The 17855-nt window shown below is 42.2% G+C and overlaps 1 protein-coding gene across 1 annotated transcript in view; it reads left to right on the plus strand.

Annotated features, from left to right (window-relative positions):
- The window catches only part of LOC107482746 (glyoxylase I 4), a 27502-nt gene that overhangs the window by 7976 nt on the left and 1671 nt on the right, over positions 1–17855 (plus strand). The window lies entirely within an intron of this gene.

The following is a 17855-nucleotide window of genomic DNA, read 5'->3' on the forward strand; positions in this document are numbered from 1 at the left end:
TTTATATCAATTTATCTAATAATTTATAATATTATTTTTATATAGAGATACTTTTATAAAAATAATTACTGTATAAATATTAAGAGTTTGTTTGAAAATCTATAAATTATAATTTAGAGTAATACCCCAAATAGGTCCCCAAGGAATTGGCCGTATGACAGATTTGTCCTCCAGGAAAATTAACTAAGTCCTCTGTCCCCAAAATTATTAAATATGTGCCATATACATCCCTGCTCCAGGTTTAGCCGGTTAACTGAACACTCTCTCTCCTACGTGGAGGTGATGAGTGTGACGTGTCGGGTTAAAGGCTTCCAGGACACATTGGTTGCTGTACACGTGGTCAAAACAACGTCGTTTAAGGCCTTATCAAAACGACGTCGTTTTGAGTTGGACAGATTAGTCCCCAAGCTTTATGAAATGAATGTGTTAAAACACAGCGTTTGAATAGGGACAAATTACTTTGGTTTAATCCACTTTGCCAAATTACTTTGCATACTTTGAATTCGATATAGACTAGCTTTAAGTTAGCTTCATTATCAACTTCTAATATTCATTTAACTAAAATGAGCCATTCAAATACAATATTTTTCCAACAAAGATACAATACCAATTGCTTAAATAACTACCACATAAATACAAAACATAATCACAACTACAAGTGCACCTATTAGTACACTACTAAACAAGCTTATCAGTTATTAGCTGAGGTGTATCTGTTATTAGTACTTATCGGTAACGCATATTTAGCTAGATAAATAAGTTCAATTTTGTGGTGTTTTCTGAACTTGATAATCTTGGTGTTTGGAGAAAGAGAGACATGAGATCAATGGCACCGGAATCATCATGTTTGCTTGCACTGAACCATGTGTCATTCATATGCAAGAGTGCGAATGAGTCTGCGAAGTTCTATGAGAATGTGTTGGGATTCAACCTCATCAAGAGGCCTTCTTCGTTCAACTTCGAAGGGGCTTGGTTATTCAATTACGGAATTGGAATCCACCTGCTTGAGTCAGATAAGATTCCGGTGGAAAGAAAAGCCATAAATCCAAAAGAGAATCATATATCGTTTCAGTGCACAGACATGAGCATGATAATGCAGAAACTGGATGAGATGAACATAAAGTATGTGAGTACGGTTGTGGAAGACGGTGGAGTCCAAGTAGATCAACTTTTCTTCCATGACCCTGACGGTTACATGATTGAAATTTGTAACTGTCAGAACTTCCCTGTTCTTCCAATTTCTTCCTTACCATCATGCCCTCTGAAGATTTCAATTTAACATTAATCAACATATTATTATAGTTTTATGTATGTATTCTAGTAATTATATATGTGTAAATATATATGTTGTTCAATTCATTTTTAATGTGTATTTATATTTTAACATATATTTTATACTAGTAGTTGATTTTGATAATTCATTTTGGTGTTCATATATTAATTTATTTGGTTGACAATATTATTAATTTATGTATATATTGATTATTTGGACGATTAAAATTGAGTTAGGAATATTATTATTTTCAACGACACAGTTAATATTATTAAATTCTCTTCTAGAATTGGAATGTAGTCCATAGCCTATTATGGTTGTTTGAGACTTTGAGTAAAATTGAGATTAAGATTAAGAATAGAGTAATACCTCAAATAGGTCCCCAAGAAATTGGTCGTACGACAAATTTGTCCTCCAGAAAAATTAACTAAGTCCCCAGTCCCCAAAATTATTGAATATATGCTGTTACGGTGGGTAACCGGAGATTAATAGGATAGATGGCGTAGGTTAGTCCAATCGTCTGCAGATGGTGAACTCCGAGTTGGTTCGCACACTAGAGCCTCCTTCCGACTTATACGCGTGAGTGAATGGGGGGTGGTACCTGCAAAGACACTCCGATGCTTAAGTCAGCAAGGGTGTTAGCAAGTCTAGAGAGTATTGGGCTTAGAGATACCTGAGGGGTGTCAGTGTATTTATAGTGGTGAGCCAATAACCACCGTTGGAGTAGTGCCGTATCTTTAGGGTGTTAACCGTCCCAGTATCTTGGGGGGGTTAAGATATGGCTTCATGAAGCGGTTGGAGAGATTTTAGGGGCGGTTACTCATTTGAATGAGTGTTTATCTGCCAGCTAATCTCATGCCCGACTTCTTTAAAGTAAGTCGTGGTTGATATCGACTTCTTAGGAGAAGGTCGGTACTTAGATAGGCTTAGTCCTTTGGACTAGGCCTTGTATTTGGCCCTGGACCTTTGTTATTGGGCCAGGGTATGAACAGTGCCCCTACTTGAGCCCAGGATCTCTTTAGGGCTTGGGTTCAAGCATTTAGCTCGGGTTCGTAGCCGACTTTCTTGGAGGAAACACGGGTTTTTAAACCGACGTGATTTTCGCGACCTTTTGTTTTCTGACAGTTACGTCAATTCAAATGTCGTGTCCGTTAGAGATGCACTTAGGGATTGATGGCTTTGGTAACGGTACACTCTCATTAATGACTGCTTCGTTTTTACCATTATGCCCCTTAGCATGTTTATAAATACTTTCCCTCTCTTTCCTTTTTCCGTTTCTGCAATCTTTCAAACTTCTTCTTTCTTTGTTCGTGCTGTGTTTACACGTACTATATTCTTGTGCTCCGGAGACTTTTGCTTCTTCCTACCTTCATTTCCAGAAAGAGGTTAGTTTCTTTCTTTTTCTTTGCACTTTTCGTATGACTTTACTTTGTAGAGGAATAGGTTTGTAGATTTTTGCTCGGTTCCTTTTCTCCTCTCTAGAGACCTTTTTTTATTTTTCCTTTTCTTTTTTCCCTTTGTAGGTTTCTGTTACGGTGGGTAACCGGAGATTAATAGGATAGATGGCGTAGGTTAGTCCAATCGTCTGCGGATGGTGAACTCCGAGTTGGTTCGCACACTAGAGCCTCCTTCCGACTTATACGCGTGAGTGAATGGGGGGTGGTACCTGCAAAGACACTCCGATGCTTAAGTCAGCAAGGGTGTTAGCAAGTCTAGAGAGTATTGGGCTTAGAGATACCTGAGGGGTGTCAGTGTATTTATAGTGGTGAGCCAATAACTACCGTTGGAGTAGTGCCGTATCTTTAGGGTGTTAACCGTCCCAGTATCTTGGCGGGGTTAAGATATGGCTTCATGAAGCGGTTGGAGAGATTTTAGGGGCGGTTACTCATTTGAATGATTGTTTATCTGCCAGCTAATCTCATGCCCGACTTCTTTAAAGTAAGTCGTGGTTGATACCGACTTCTTAGGAGAAGGTCGGTACTTAGATAGGCTTAGTCCTTTGGACTAGGCCTTGTATTTGGCCCTGGACCTTTGTTATTGGGCCATGGTATGAACAGTGCCCCTACTTGAGCCCAGGATCTCTTTAGGGCTTGGGTTCAAGTATTTAGCTCGGGTTCGTAGCCGACTTTCTTGGAGGAAACACGGGTTTTTAAACCGACCGTGATTTTCGCGACCTTTTGTTTCTGACAGTTACGTCTATTCAAGCGTCGTGTCCGTTAGGGATGCACTTAGGGATTGATGGCTTTGGTAACGATGCATTCTCATTAATGACTGCTTCGTTTTTACCATTATGCCCCTTTGCATGTTTATAAATACTTTTCCTCTCTTTCCTTGCATGTTTATAAATACTTTCCCTCTCTTTCCTTTTTCCGTTTCTGCAATCTTTCAAACTTCTTCTTTCTTTGTTCGTGCTGTGTTTACACGTACTATATTCTTGTGCTCCGGAGACTTTTGCTTCTTCCTACCTTCATTTCCAGAAAGAGGTTAGTTTCTTTCTTTTTCTTTGCACTTTTCGTATGACTTTACTTTGTAGAGGAATAGGTTTGTAGATTTTTGCTCGGTTCCTTTTCTCCTCTCTAGAGACCTTTTTTGATTTTTCCTTTTCTTTTTTCCCTTTGTAGGTTTCCTCATTTTCCTTAGAGAAAGAAAAAATGGCCTCCGTAGATTGGGTTAACGTTACTGTTCTGGGGGAGGAGCCGTTGGTTGATGCGGAGTTTATTACTCATCTTCGCACCCACCATCGGCTCTGTACTTCGGATGAGGATGAGCCTAAATACGAGTTGCTTGTTCCCGGTTCAGAGGACCGAGTTTGTCATGGGAGAGCCAACGAAACGGCTCCCCATTTCCTCTTTATGTATGAGTGCATGATCACCCGTCTGGGCGTCTTTCTGCCCTTTTCAGATTTTGAGATGTCTGTTTTGCAGCATTGTCGGGTTGCCCCTACCCAGCTTCATCCCAACTCCTGGGGTTTCTTGAAAATCTACCAATTTATTAGCCATGCTCTGGATTTCCCGACTACTCTGAAAATCTTTTTCCATCTTTTTCATATGACCAAGCCTTTTAGTGGGCTGAATAATAAACAACAATGGGTTTCCTTCCGAGCCATACAAGGTCGGAGGATTTTTACCCTTTTTGATGAATCTTTTCATGACTTTAAAAATTTCTTTTTCAAAGTGCAAGCTGTAGAGGGTCATCACCCCTTTTTTCTGGATGATAATTCTTTTCCTCGCTTTCCTTTATACTGGCTGGAGGCCTCCCCTTGCGAGAAATATGGTTTGGATGACCTGGATGAAGTAGAGGCTGCCGTCGTGGGGTTCCTCCGAGAAGTGTGGGGGAGGGCCCCATATTTGGATACTAAAAAATTTCTCCAAGGGTCTCCAACCTTTGTCCAATCACAGCTAGGTAGTTTTTTCTAGTATGCTAAATTTCCGACTTGTTAACTGGTTATTCCGACTTGTTTGATTCTTTAGCTATTGTTTTCTTTTTCAGAAATGGCAAAGACAAACGCTCAAGAATCTTTTCAGAGGGTCCAGGAGGCTAAAGCTAAGTCTCGCGCTCGGTCTGGTGGTGCCAGGGTTATCTCTCCTCCTCCTCCTCCTCGGAATGTTGGAACTCTTTCCAATCCTATGGTGATTTCTTCTTCAGCTTCCCTTCAGCCGCCCTCCATCGTCCGACCTTCTCCTGATCCCAAGAAGTGCAAGACCTTAGAGTCTGGTTCTTCTGGGGAGGTTAAGGCGGACGCTCTTGCATTCGTCCGAAAGAATATCTATCCTTATGCTCGTATAGGCATGGATGATATGTCTGTTCGAGGCCACCTTACCACTATGATCGAGGAGAGCCTTAAGGCGGCGGGGGTCTGCGGCAAGCTCTTGGATATCTTTGATAGGGCTCCTCTCAGCTCTTTAGGGGCGACCTCGAGGGTCGAGGAGCTGGAAGGGAGGCTCCGTGTATATCAAGAGCATGAGGGAGAGTTGAGGAAGGAAATTGCTAAGCTGAAGGAGGAGAGAGATATCCTCCGGGAGAAAGGGAAGGCTTTGCAGGCCCAATGCAACATGGAGATGGAATTGAGGAAAACGGCACAGGCCAGCTATCAAAGCCTATTCAAGGATCTTGTGTCTGTGAAAACTGACCTGTTGAATTCTCGGAAAGCATATGAGGAGTTAGAGGACTCCATTGCCGATGGCGCCGAGGAGTCTTGGAGGATTTTCCTGGAGCAGGTCAGAGTTATTGCTCCTGACTTGGATCTTTCTCCTTTACATCCTGACAAAGTTGTCATCGACGGTGCCATTGTAGATCCCCCTGTCCCCGTAATTGTTTCTGAATCAGAGTTGAAGACTCGGGGGCAGAGGATCATTGAGTCTCCTCCTCGCTCCAAAGATGCTCCGAGTACTTCGGTTATTCCTCCGACTTCCTCTTCCTCTCCTGTGGGTGCTTCTCTTCCTGGTCCCGGCGGCGCTCCTCCTGATTCTGGTGGTGGTTTGTCTGCTTCTGCTGTGAAAAAATGATCTTTGGCTATTTGGGGGTCCGGCTTGTGGTCCCCCCCATTTTTGAACTCTTTATTTATTTTGTTCTTGATTGTGCAGTTTGAACAATTTCTTTTGGCCTTTTAAGGTCGTAAACGAAATATTTTCGTAAGTGCCCCTTTTTGAATAGGGGTCTAAATTAAAAAAATAAATACCCTTTTTTGGATAAGGGTTTGAGTTACCTTGTGTGTGTATGCTTTTCTAATTTTGATTTTTCAAAAATCCTTTTGATCTTTTTCCGAAAACCTTTCGTCTGTTTTTCCGAACCTTTTTGTTTAAGGACTTTTAGGCAGCCTCTAAACTTTTTCCTAGGTTTTCGATCTCTTTTTGTTATCCTTTATATCTGACTTCGCTTTAGTGAGTTTTCATGACTTAGGTTATTTTTGTGATGCGTTTTTTCTACTCGGGGTACTTCCGAGTTTATTTACTCGGGTTCCCACCTCGACTTATGAGTCGGATTGTTCCCGAGTTTCTACGATCAACTCATACAACCTCTTTACGCCGACTTGTACCTCGTCGTTTTATCCTGACGACCATCTAGGTCGGTTCATGGGATTTTCACGTTTTGTCGAGTTTAAGTCAGCGCATTTCGTAGAAAGATTTAGAAAAATAAAGAAGGATATTATAAGAGATATTTGTAAATGAAAAAGATCTTTATTAATTGGGGAGGTACCTTCTTGCTACTAAGGGTCTTGATAGCCTATTTTCCCTTAGCCTCTACTGTGATGCCTCGTTAAAAACCCTTCTCCAGAAAAAACCCTTTTGGAAAAAAATCATGAAGTTGGGAAAAGAGTACATCAGGGAGTAGAGTTCGCTTTTAACTGTAGTATCTTTTCATATTACAAGCATGCCACGACCTTGGTAGCTCAGTGTCGTTCAGGTCGGTTACTTTATAATAACCTTTTCCCAACACTTCCTTGATTTTGTATGGTCCCTTCCAATTTGCGGCGAGCTTTCCTTCTCCTGATTTGTTGACTCCAATGTCGTTTCTGATTAGGACCAAGTCATCCAAGGCAAATGTTCTTCGAATGACTTTTTTGTTGTACCTGGTAGTCATCCTTTGTTTCAATGCCGCTTCTCTTATCTGGGCACCTTCTCGGACTTCGGGGAGCAAGTCGAGCTCCTCTTTGTGTCCTCGTATATTTCCGACCTTGTCATGGAGAATTACCCTTGGGCTTTGCTCATTGATTTCTATTGGAATCATGGCTTCTACACCATAGACTAGTCGGAAAGACGTTTCTCCTGTGGCGGATTGAGGGGTTGTCCTATAAGCCCATAGCACCTGAGGGAGTTCTTCAGCCCAAGCTCCCTTTGCTTCTTGCAATCTCTTCTTTAGCCCTGCCAGTATGACTTTGTTGGCTGCCTCGGCTTGCCCGTTGGCTTGCGGGTGCTCTACCGAGGTAAACTGATGTTTGATTTTCATACTGGCTACTAAGCTTCTGAAGGTGGTGTCAGTGAATTGGGTTCCATTGTCTGTAATAATGGAATAAGGTATCCCATATCTTGTGATGATATTTTTGTAGAGGAACCTGCGACTTCTTTGAGCGGTGATGGTGGCTAATGGTTCTGCTTCTATCCACTTTGTGAAGTAATCTATTCCCACGATCAAGTATTTGACTTGTCCTGGCGCTTGGGGAAAAGGACCTAACAAATCCATTCCCCATTTTGCAAAAGGCCATGGAGAAGTGATACTGATGAGCTCTTCTGGTGGAGCTACGTGGAAATTTGCGTGCATCTGACATTGTTGGCATTTTTTCACAAATTCTGTGGCATCTCTTTGCAAGGTCGGCCAATAGAATCCTGCTCGGATTACTTTCCTGGCGAGCGACCTTGCTCCGAGATGGTTTCCGCAGATCCCACTATGTACTTCCTCCAACACCTCGGCGGTTCTTGAGGTCGGTACGCACTTTAACAATGGTGTTGATATCCCTCTTCTGTAGAGGACATTTCTCACCAAGGTGTAATGTTGTGCTTCCCTTCGGATCTTTTTAGCTTCTTTCTCCTCCTTAGGGAGGATGTCGAATTTCAGGTATTCGACTAAGGGATTCATCCATCCGAGGTTTAAACCGACTACCTCAAGTACTTCTTGCTTATCTTCTATTTTTGCTACCGAGGGCTCTTGGAGGGTTTCTTGGATTAGGCTTCTGTTGTTCCCTCCTGGTTTGGTGCTTGCTAACTTGGACAGGGCGTCCGCTCTGCTATTTAGATCCCGAGTTATGTGTTTAACCTCAGTTTCTGCAAAGCGCCCAAGGTGTTCCAAAGTTTTTTCTAAGTACCTCTTCATATTAGGGTCCTTTGCCTGATATTCTCCGCTTATTTGGGAGGTCACCACCTGTGAGTCGCTGTATATCATTACCTTTATAGCACCGACTTCTTCCGCCAGTCTTAGTCCGGCTATCAAGGCTTCATATTCTGCCTGATTGTTTGAAGCTGGAAATTCGAATTTCAAGGAAACCTCTATCTGGGTTCCTCTTTCATCTACTAATATTATGCCTGCGCCGCTCCCTGTTTTGTTGGAGGATCCGTCTACATAGAGTTCCCATGTAGTCGGTTTTTCCTCTTGATCCCCTGCGTATTCTGCTACGAAGTCGGCGAGACATTGAGCTTTAATTGCTGTCCGAGTTTCATATCTCAGATCGAACTCGGAGAGCTCTATTGCCCATTGAACCATTCTCCTTGCAACATCCGTTTTTTGGAGGATTTGCTTCATGGGTTGGTTTGTACGGACTCTTATTGTGTGAGCTTGAAAGTAAGGCCGTAGCCTTCGTGAGGCTATTACTAGGGAGTAGGCAAACTTTTCTAGTTTGTGGTACCTTAGTTCAGGGCCTTGTAGGACCTTACTGATGAAGTAGACTGGGTGTTGTCCGGCCTCGTCTTCTTTTATCAGGGCTGACGAGACAACCCTGTTTGCTACGGATAAGTACAGAACGAGGTCTTTCCCTGGTACTGGTCGGGTTAGGATAGGAGGTTGGCTTAAAAACCTTTTGAACTCTTGGAACGCCTCCTCGCATTCCGGAGTCCATTCGAATTGGCATCCATTTCTTAATAAGGAAAATAGTGGAAGGGATTTTAGTGCCGATCCTGCCAAAAATCTGGAGAGGGCTGCAAGTCGGCCATTGAGCTGCTGGACTTCTCTCAAACAAGTCGGACTTTTCATTTCTAGGATGGCTCTACATTTGTCGGGATTGGCCTCAATCCCTCTTTGTGTTAGCATAAATCCTAGAAATTTTCCTGCTTCCACCGCGAAGGCGCACTTTGCGGGATTTAGTCTCATCCCATGCAGCCTTATGGTATCAAAGACTTGTGAGAGGTCGGATAAGAGGTCGACTTCCTTCTTGGTTTTTACTAGCATGTCGTCGACGTATACTTCCATTAGGCTCCCCAGGTGAGGGGAAAACACTTTATTCATCAACCTTTGATATGTGGCTCCTGCATTCTTCAATCCGAATGGCATGACCACATAGCAATAGTTAGCTCTGGGTGTGATGAATGATGTTTTCTCCTGGTCTGGCTCATACATCGGGATTTGATTATATCCCGAGTAGGCATCCATGAATGACAAGTATTGGTATCCCGAGCTGGAGTCCACTAGGGTATCAATACTTGGTAGGGGATAAGGGTCCTTGGGACATGCCTTATTTAGGTCGGTATAGTCGACACACATTCTCCACTTACCATTCTGTTTTTTGACTAGCACTACATTGACTAGCCATGTCGGGTACTTGACCTCTCTGATAAAGCCGGCTTCCAGGAGCGCCTGTACTTGCTCTTCTACTATCAGGGCTCGTTCTGTGCCGAGCTTGCGTCTTCTTTGTTGTACAGGTCGGGACCCTGGATAGACCGAGAGTTTGTGGGACATGAGCTCGGGGTCAATCCCAGGCATGTCAGAGGCCTTCCAGGCGAAGAGGTCGGAATTATCTCTTAGGAGTTCAGCCAGTCCTTGCTTTAGAGTTTCCCCTAGGTTGGCCCCTATGTAAGTGTTTTTTCCTTCCTCCCCACCGATTTGTATCTCCTCAGTTTTTCCTCCCGGTTGTGGTCGCAGCTCTTCTTTGGCCCTTGCGCCACCGAGCTCTATTGTGTGAACTTCTTTGCCCTTTCCTCTCAGATTTAGGCTTTCGTTGTAGCATTTTCTTGCCAACTTTTGACCTCTCAGATTTAGGCTTTCGTTGTAGCATTTTCTCGCCAATTTTTGATCTCCCCTTACCGTTGCTATTCCCGCTGAGGTCGGGAATTTCATGCAGAGGTGGGGAGTGGATACCACTGCTCCGAGCCGATTAAGGGTAGTTCTGCCGATTAAGGCATTATAAGCTGACCCCTCATCAATGACTATGAAGTCTATACTCAGAGTCTTTGATTTTTCCCCTTTTCCGAAAGTGGTGTGAAGGGGTAAAAATCCTAGTGGTTTTATTGGCGTGTTCCCTAATCCATATAGGGTGTCGGGGTAGGCTCTCAATTCTTTCTCATCTAACCCTAGCTTGTCGAAAGCAGGTTTAAGAGAATGTCCGCCGAGCTTCCTTGGTCTACTAGGGTTCTGTGGAGATGGGCATTGGCTAGGATCATAGTTATTACCACTGGATTGTCATGTCCAGGAATTATTCCTTGCCCATCTTCTTTTGTGAACGAAATAGTAGGAAGGTCGGTTGACTCTTCCCCGACTTGGTAGACTCTTTTGAGATGTCTTTTGCGAGAGGATTTAGTAAGTCCCCCTCCCGCAAACCCTCCTGAGATCATATGGATATGCCTCTCTGAAGTCTGCGGTGGGTCTCTTCTATCCATGTCATCTCGCTTTCTCTTTCCATGACTGTCCGACCTTTCTATGAGATATCTATCAAGCCGACCTTCTCTAGCCAGCTTTTCTATCACATTCTTAAGGTCGTAACAGTCGTTTGTTGAATGACCATATATTTTATGGTACTCGCAGTAATCGCTGCGGCTCCCCCCTTTTTTATTTTTAATTGGTCTAGGGGGTGGCAGTCTTTCAGTGTTGCAAATTTCTCTGTATACATCCACTATAGAAACTTTCAGGGGAGTATAAGAGTGATATTTTCTTGGTTTTTCGACTCCGAGTTCTTCCTTTTTCTTGGCTTCCCTTTCCCTCTCTTTAGTTGAGGTAGGGGGTCCAGGTCGTAAACTCAGGTCTCTTAACTTGGCGTTTTCTTCCATATTGATGTACTTTTCAGCTCTCTCTTGTACATCACTTAGAGAAACGGGGTGTCTTTTAGATATGGACTGTGAGAAGGGACCTTCTCTGAGCCCATTGACTAGCCCCATTATGACTGCCTCTATGGGCAGGTCTTGAATCTCCAAACATGCTTTGTTGAACCTTTCCATATAGGCTCGTAAAGATTCTCCGACCTCCTGTTTTATTCCCAGGAGGCTCGGTGCATGTTTCACCTTGTCTTTCTGAATTGAGAACCTCATCAAAAACTTCCTTGAGAGGTCTTCAAAGCTGGTGATCGATCTCGGGGGAAGGCTATCGAACCACTTCATCGCTGCTTTCGATAAAGTGGTCGGGAAGGCCTTGCATCGCGTGGCGTCGGAAGCATCAGCTAGGTACATCCGACTTTTGATATTGCTCAGATGATGCTTTGGATCCGTAGTTCCATCGTAGAGGTCCATATCAGGGCTTTTGAAGTTCCTCGGAACTTTAGCCCTCATTATGTCCTCGCTAAAAGGATCCTCTCCCCCCAATGGTGGCTCTTCCTGTTTGTCACGGGAGTTGCGATTTTTGAGGGAGGATTCTAGCTTTAAGAGTTTTCTTTCTAACTCTCTTCGCCGCTCCATCTCCTCTTTTAGGTACTTCTCGGTTTCCTTTTGCCGCTCCCGCTCTTGTTCTAACTGTTCCAGGCGGCTGTGGACTAACCCCATGAGTTCAGTTACATGGGGTGGTCCTCCTTTTTCTGATTTGCGCCCTTCTGAGGAATTTACCTTCGGGTTCTTTACTCCGGAGGTTCCTTCTCTATGCTGATTGTCAATTTCCTGGTGGAGGGCGAGGTCCGCATCGTTATTGCCTGTGTCCAGATTCTCTTGCTCGGAATCTGTCTCTACATGGCCTTCTTCGTGGGATCTGTCCGCCATCAATGGATGATCTCTCGGGTCCCCGGCAACGGCGCCAATGTTACGGTGGGTAACCGGAGATTAATAGGATAGATGGCGTAGGTTAGTCCAATCGTCTACGGATGGTGAACTCCGAGTTGGTTCGCACACTAGAGCCTCCTTCCGACTTATACGCGTGAGTGAATGGGGGGTGGTACCTGCAAAGACACTCCGATGCTTAAGTCAGCAAGGGTGTTAGCAAGTCTAGAGAGTATTGGGCTTAGAGATACCTGAGGGGTGTCAGTGTATTTATAGTGGTGAGCCAATAACCACCGTTGGAGTAGTGCCGTATCTTTAGGGTGTTAACCGTCCCAGTATCTTGGGGGGTTAAGATATGGCTTCATGAAGCGGTTGGAGAGATTTTAGGGGCGGTTACTCATTTGAATGAGTGTTTATCTGCCAGGTAATCTCATGCCCGACTTCTTTAAAGTAAGTCGTGGTTGATACCGACTTCTTAGGAGAAGGTCGGTACTTAGATAGGCTTAGTCCTTTGGACTAGGCCTTGTATTTGGCCCTGGACCTTTGTTATTGGGCCAGGGTATGAACATATGCCATATACATCCCTGCTCCAGGTTTAGTCGATTAACTGAACACTCTCTCTCCTACGTGGAGGTGTTGAGTGTGACGTGTCAGGTTAAAGGCTTCCAGGACAAGTTGGTCCCTGTACACGTGGCCAAAACGACGTCGTTTAACGCCTTATCAAAACGACGTCATTTTTAATTGGACAGATTAGTCCCCAAGCTTAATGAAATGAATGTGTTAAAACGCAACGTTTGAAGCTAGTCTATATCGAATTCAAGTTAGCATAATTATCAACTTCTAATATTCATTTAACTAATCATTTAACTTCAAGTTGATAATGATGCTAACTTGAAACTAGTCTATATCGAATTCAAAGTATGCAAAGTAATTTGGCAAAGTGGATTAAACCAAAAATAGTATATAATCCAGGGAGGAATATTCAAATAACATGCATCAGAATGTTAACATAAAGTAGCATCAACATAGAGGATGTACATAAGTTGTTTCAAAATGTTAGCAAAATAAAAAAGGTCTATTTCCTTCTACTCACACTAATGTAAAGTGGTGCTCAAAAGTATTATAAGTGCAGGTCTATTTTCTTCAAAATAACAAGAGTAAACACTAGCAGATCCATTTCACAATAAGTATCATTCATGTATACCTCGGTTACTGGTGCCGATTGAGAAATCTGAACCTCTTCTTGTGTTGCAGTTGACTTTTTCTTGGATTTTTCTTTGACCTTTCCTTTAGGATTAGTTCCAGCCTTAGGAGCTCCCTTGCAAGTCTTAGCATTGTGGCCAGTCTCTCCACATTTTCCGCATGTGACTCGGAAGGTCTTTTTTGCCTTATTACCCTCTGCTCCGTCTTCTACTGGATCTCATATCCTTCTCTTTACTGGACGCCCTATTGGCCTCTTAATCTTGGGAGGGATTGAGCTTATTTCTCCAGACTTCTTCCAATACTCTTCACTGTTGACGAGGCTAATGGAATGACCATATGTTGCTCTGAAGGCATCCATCTTCAGCCACTTGTGCACATATGTGTCTGGTCTGTCTCCCCTCTTAGCAATAGCAGCCATGGCATGCACACATGGAATTCCTATAAGTGATTGTAAACAACAATCAGATATACAGTCTGTAAGCATAATAACTAAAAATGCATAAGTTCGAGTGTTATACCTGTAAGTTGCCACATGTTACATGTACATGTGTTATTACCTAAGTGCACCCCCAGCTTCTTCATGTGCATTTGCACCTCAAATACCTGTCTAGCATCATCGCCAGTCCATTGAGCAGTCCAGTGCTTGGTGTCCTTCATAATGGCTTCCATCCTTTTTTGTTGTACAGGAGCAACTACACCAGTGTACATGCTTAGGGCCTTTTTGTGTTGTGCCATCCTTTGCATAATGTAACATCTGAGCTCCTCTAGCATTGTGAGTATAGGTTTTTCCCTATAGTGTACTATTTTGGCATTCCACACCTCTGTCATGTTATTGGTGATATTGTCCAGTTTAGGGTAGTGGCTGAATTTTGACTTAGTCCAGCATCCTGGATCCAATTTTGCAAGGTAAGCCCACGCGTCCTCATTCATTCTCTTCAGCCTTTGCATATTATCATTAAACTCTGCAACGGTTGAACTTTTGGCACAAGCCCAGACCACATTCTTAAGCTGTGTATCCTTGTATTTGTTTGTGAAATTCTTCCAGATGTGCCTAACGCAGTTTCTGTGATGGGCGTTAGAAATAACCTTCTTCGGTGTTGGCAGAAGACCCTGCATTACAGTTCCAATAGACCAGAAAATAATAGGCATTAAAATGCTTGTTATGATAACAAAAGACATAGTTAACAGTCATTAAACCATGAAGAATACAATGCATTTAGTTAGTTAACATAACAAACACTAAGACATATTTAGGGATACCTTCTGTTGATCGCTAATGAAGTTCCAACCATCGGCAGTGCATTGCCCAAGATCATCTTGTAACAACTGCAGAAACCATTTCCAACTTGCCTTCGTCTCACTGTCAACTACTGCATACGCAATCACATAAAAATGATTGTTTGCGTCTTATCCTACAGCTGACAATAATTGTCCCCCATAAAAACCCTTCAGGAAGCATCCATCTAAACCTATCAAGGGACGACATACAGCCTTGAACCCCCTTTTACAAGCATTTAAGCAAATATACAATTTATCAAATAATGGAGGAGATTGAGGTATAGGCTCCACTGCCAACAGTGCAGATGAACCTTCATTGCTCCTGTGTAAACCAGAATTACACCAAAATTCACTAAGATCACTAACAATATTCTAATGTATTTTCATATCACAGCAAGTTATTTTTATCAAACAAGAATTAACATAAAATGTAAAAAAAATACTATTCTTTATCAATTCACTAACAATATTCTAATGTTTGTCTTTGAAATAAAATAACCTCATACCGGTGTATCTCGTTCAGATAGTCACGCAGCTTGCCATATTGTGCCTTCTCGTTACCAACATATTTTTCCCTGGCCATTCGAAGTCCTCTGTACAGCATTTTATCATTGAGTATCACATTGTAATCAACCTTCATGTGATCCCATGCCTCTGCATATGTCAACCGTGGCTGACTCAACAATCTCTTTTCTAGCTTCCTTGCTACCCAATGTTGATCTGCCATACTGCTGCCAAACTCTCTTCCACTGGTGTGAGTTGGATTGTAGGTCTTTATTTGGTATCCACCTGATCGTGAGTTCTTTGCACAGTATATAAGCCAGGGACAGTCATGCTTCTCTGTTTCATCATTTTTCTCACCTTCATTTCCACATTTTGCATTTTCTGCTGCATTAGCTTGTGCTTCTACCTCATTGGTAGTATGTCCCTCATTGTTTTTCTCACCTTCAAGATGAGCCTCATTCGTTTCCACCACCCCTTTAGCTTTCTCGCTTTCATTAGCTTCTTTAGCAGCCTATAACTTTGCCTTTTCCTTAGCTGCTTTTCTTGCCTTTGCCTTGGGTTTTTGCACTTCTTTTCCAGGCATGAAGCCTCCATGTATACAAGCAGCTCTAACCCTTCTCTTATCATTTTTCATGTAAAATATCCTTCTATCCTCTGATATGGTAAAGTCCTTCAGAGCCTGCTTAAATTGTTCAAGTGACTCAAACTCCATGTTCAGTTGAAATTGGACCTCCCCAAATTTTGCACTCGGATTAAATTGAGGCCAATCAAACCCATCTCCTCCATCATCACTTGAGTCATTCGGGGTCAAAAATTGTTCAGACTCATACTCGAATTCAATGTCCGACTCAGGTAACAACTCCACACCAAGTTCTTCATCAAATGTAGCAGGTTTTTTGGACTTTGATGGTCCCTCATTGGCACTAGTAGGTGTAGTTTTGTTTTTGTTGCCACTAGAAGGCCCATTAACTACTTTATCTTTTTCAGTAGGCCCATAATCACTCTTATTGGGCTTGCCAGACCCACCATGACTCTTTCTCTGAACAGATGCTCCAGCTACCTCTTCTCTTCCAATGGCTACCCTTTTTGGCTTGCCATTGCCCTTGCCAACTGGCCCATTAACAGGCTTACTAACTTTGGATTTCTTCTTCCCATTATTCTTTCCTTTCTTACCAGCTCCAACTAACTCTTCCTCTGAACTTGAATCCGAAAAACCATATCCTGAAGGTGGGGGCTTGTATAATGCATCTTCTGTTGACTCATACCCATTATCACTATCTGAACTCTCAATATCTGCATCATTGTCAACACTATCATCCTCAGCACTAGCCTCTTGCACTTCCACTTCCTCAACAATAACACTACCATCATCAATGAACTCTGTATCTTTCATGATTGGATGGTCAAAGTAGATGTAGAATTCATCAGTGTCCTTATTTAGCATTTTATTCTTTTGAAGATCTCTGATCTCTTTGTCTCCATGAACTGGGTGAAGACCAGACTCTAGGTCAGTAGCAGTCGGATCATACCAAAACATTGCCTTATAGTCATGGTAACCCAAGTCCAAAAAAAAATTCTTCAGGTCAAAGAAACATATCAGATCAATGTCCATTGGGGGAAACTTCTTGACTTCTCCATTGACGTACACAAGTACTCCCTTGTTGTCTCTCACAAAGCTTCCACCGTGGTGAAATACGGGTATCACGTCTTCACTCATCTAAACTAACAAAATAAAAATCTATCACAACTTAAACAAGCAACGAAGGCATTACAAGAACATTAAAACAGAATTCAATTTTTTAACAACCACATCGGTAATGTTACTATGAAACGTCACAGACTAAATCAATTTAGAATTCTGACTTAACCAACACTAGCAAAACAATATCTTTAATCTACCCTACACATGACATGCATGTTCATTATACATGAATCTTTGCCTCTGAATTAATTCAGAAAAGAAATTAGAAGACTTACCTCCAACAATGACGATATGCACGACAGTCCACCGTCACCACACAGTCGCCGTCAGCCTCGTCAAACGACTATTACAGACTACAGTCAATGTTAACGGAGTTGAGAAAGATGAAAGGCTGCCTTGTAAAATTTGGGTAAGGGTTTGGAGTTTCAGGACATTTAACAGAGCCAAGGGAGAAGGACTTGCATTTTTATCCTAGGTCCCTATTCAAACGCTGCGTTTTAACACATTCATTTCATAAAGCTTGGAGACTAATATGTCCAATTAAAAACGACTTTGTTTTGATAAGGCCTTAAACAACGTCATTTTGGTCACGTGTACAGGGACCAACATGTCCTGAAAGCCTTTAACCTGACACGTCACACTCAACACCTCCACGTAGGAGAGAGAGTGTTCAGTTAACCGGCTAAATCTGGAGCAGAGACGTATATGGCACATATTTAATAATTTTGGGGACTGGGGACTTAGTTAATTTTTCTGGGGGACAAATCTGTCGTACGGCCAATTCTTTGGGGACCTATTTGGGGTATATTCCTCTTAAGAATATAGATGCAATATTAGTATGATCCCAGATAATCGAGTTGTTTAATATGTAGTCGGTAGGAGTATTGGGTTGACCTGATGTATCTTCATATCGTAATGTTGATGGTTGATGATAAATGAGATCACGTACAGACGTAAAAAACTTATATTAAAAAGCTGATCATATATATATGACAGGCCACTGATTTATGGCTAGCTAGTTGTACAAAGGAGAAAAATTAAGGACGACCACGTAAATGAATTAGGCAATTAGCTCATCAAATCAAAGAAATTAAAGAAACATTGCCAATGTGACAGGAATAAAGCCTAGTTATTAAAATCGAAAGGCCCTTGATTTTGAAATTAATTCTTATATCAATTTAATTTAATATGTTAAATGTTAAAAATATTTTTATTTAAATAAATAAGTATTTAATAAAATAATTTTATTAAAGATAATATTATTAAAAAGATTTAATTTATATAAGAATTATTCCAA

Source organism: Arachis duranensis, chromosome 4 (genome assembly GCF_000817695.3).
Source record: "Arachis duranensis cultivar V14167 chromosome 4, aradu.V14167.gnm2.J7QH, whole genome shotgun sequence".
NCBI classification, from domain to species: domain Eukaryota; kingdom Viridiplantae; phylum Streptophyta; class Magnoliopsida; order Fabales; family Fabaceae; genus Arachis; species Arachis duranensis.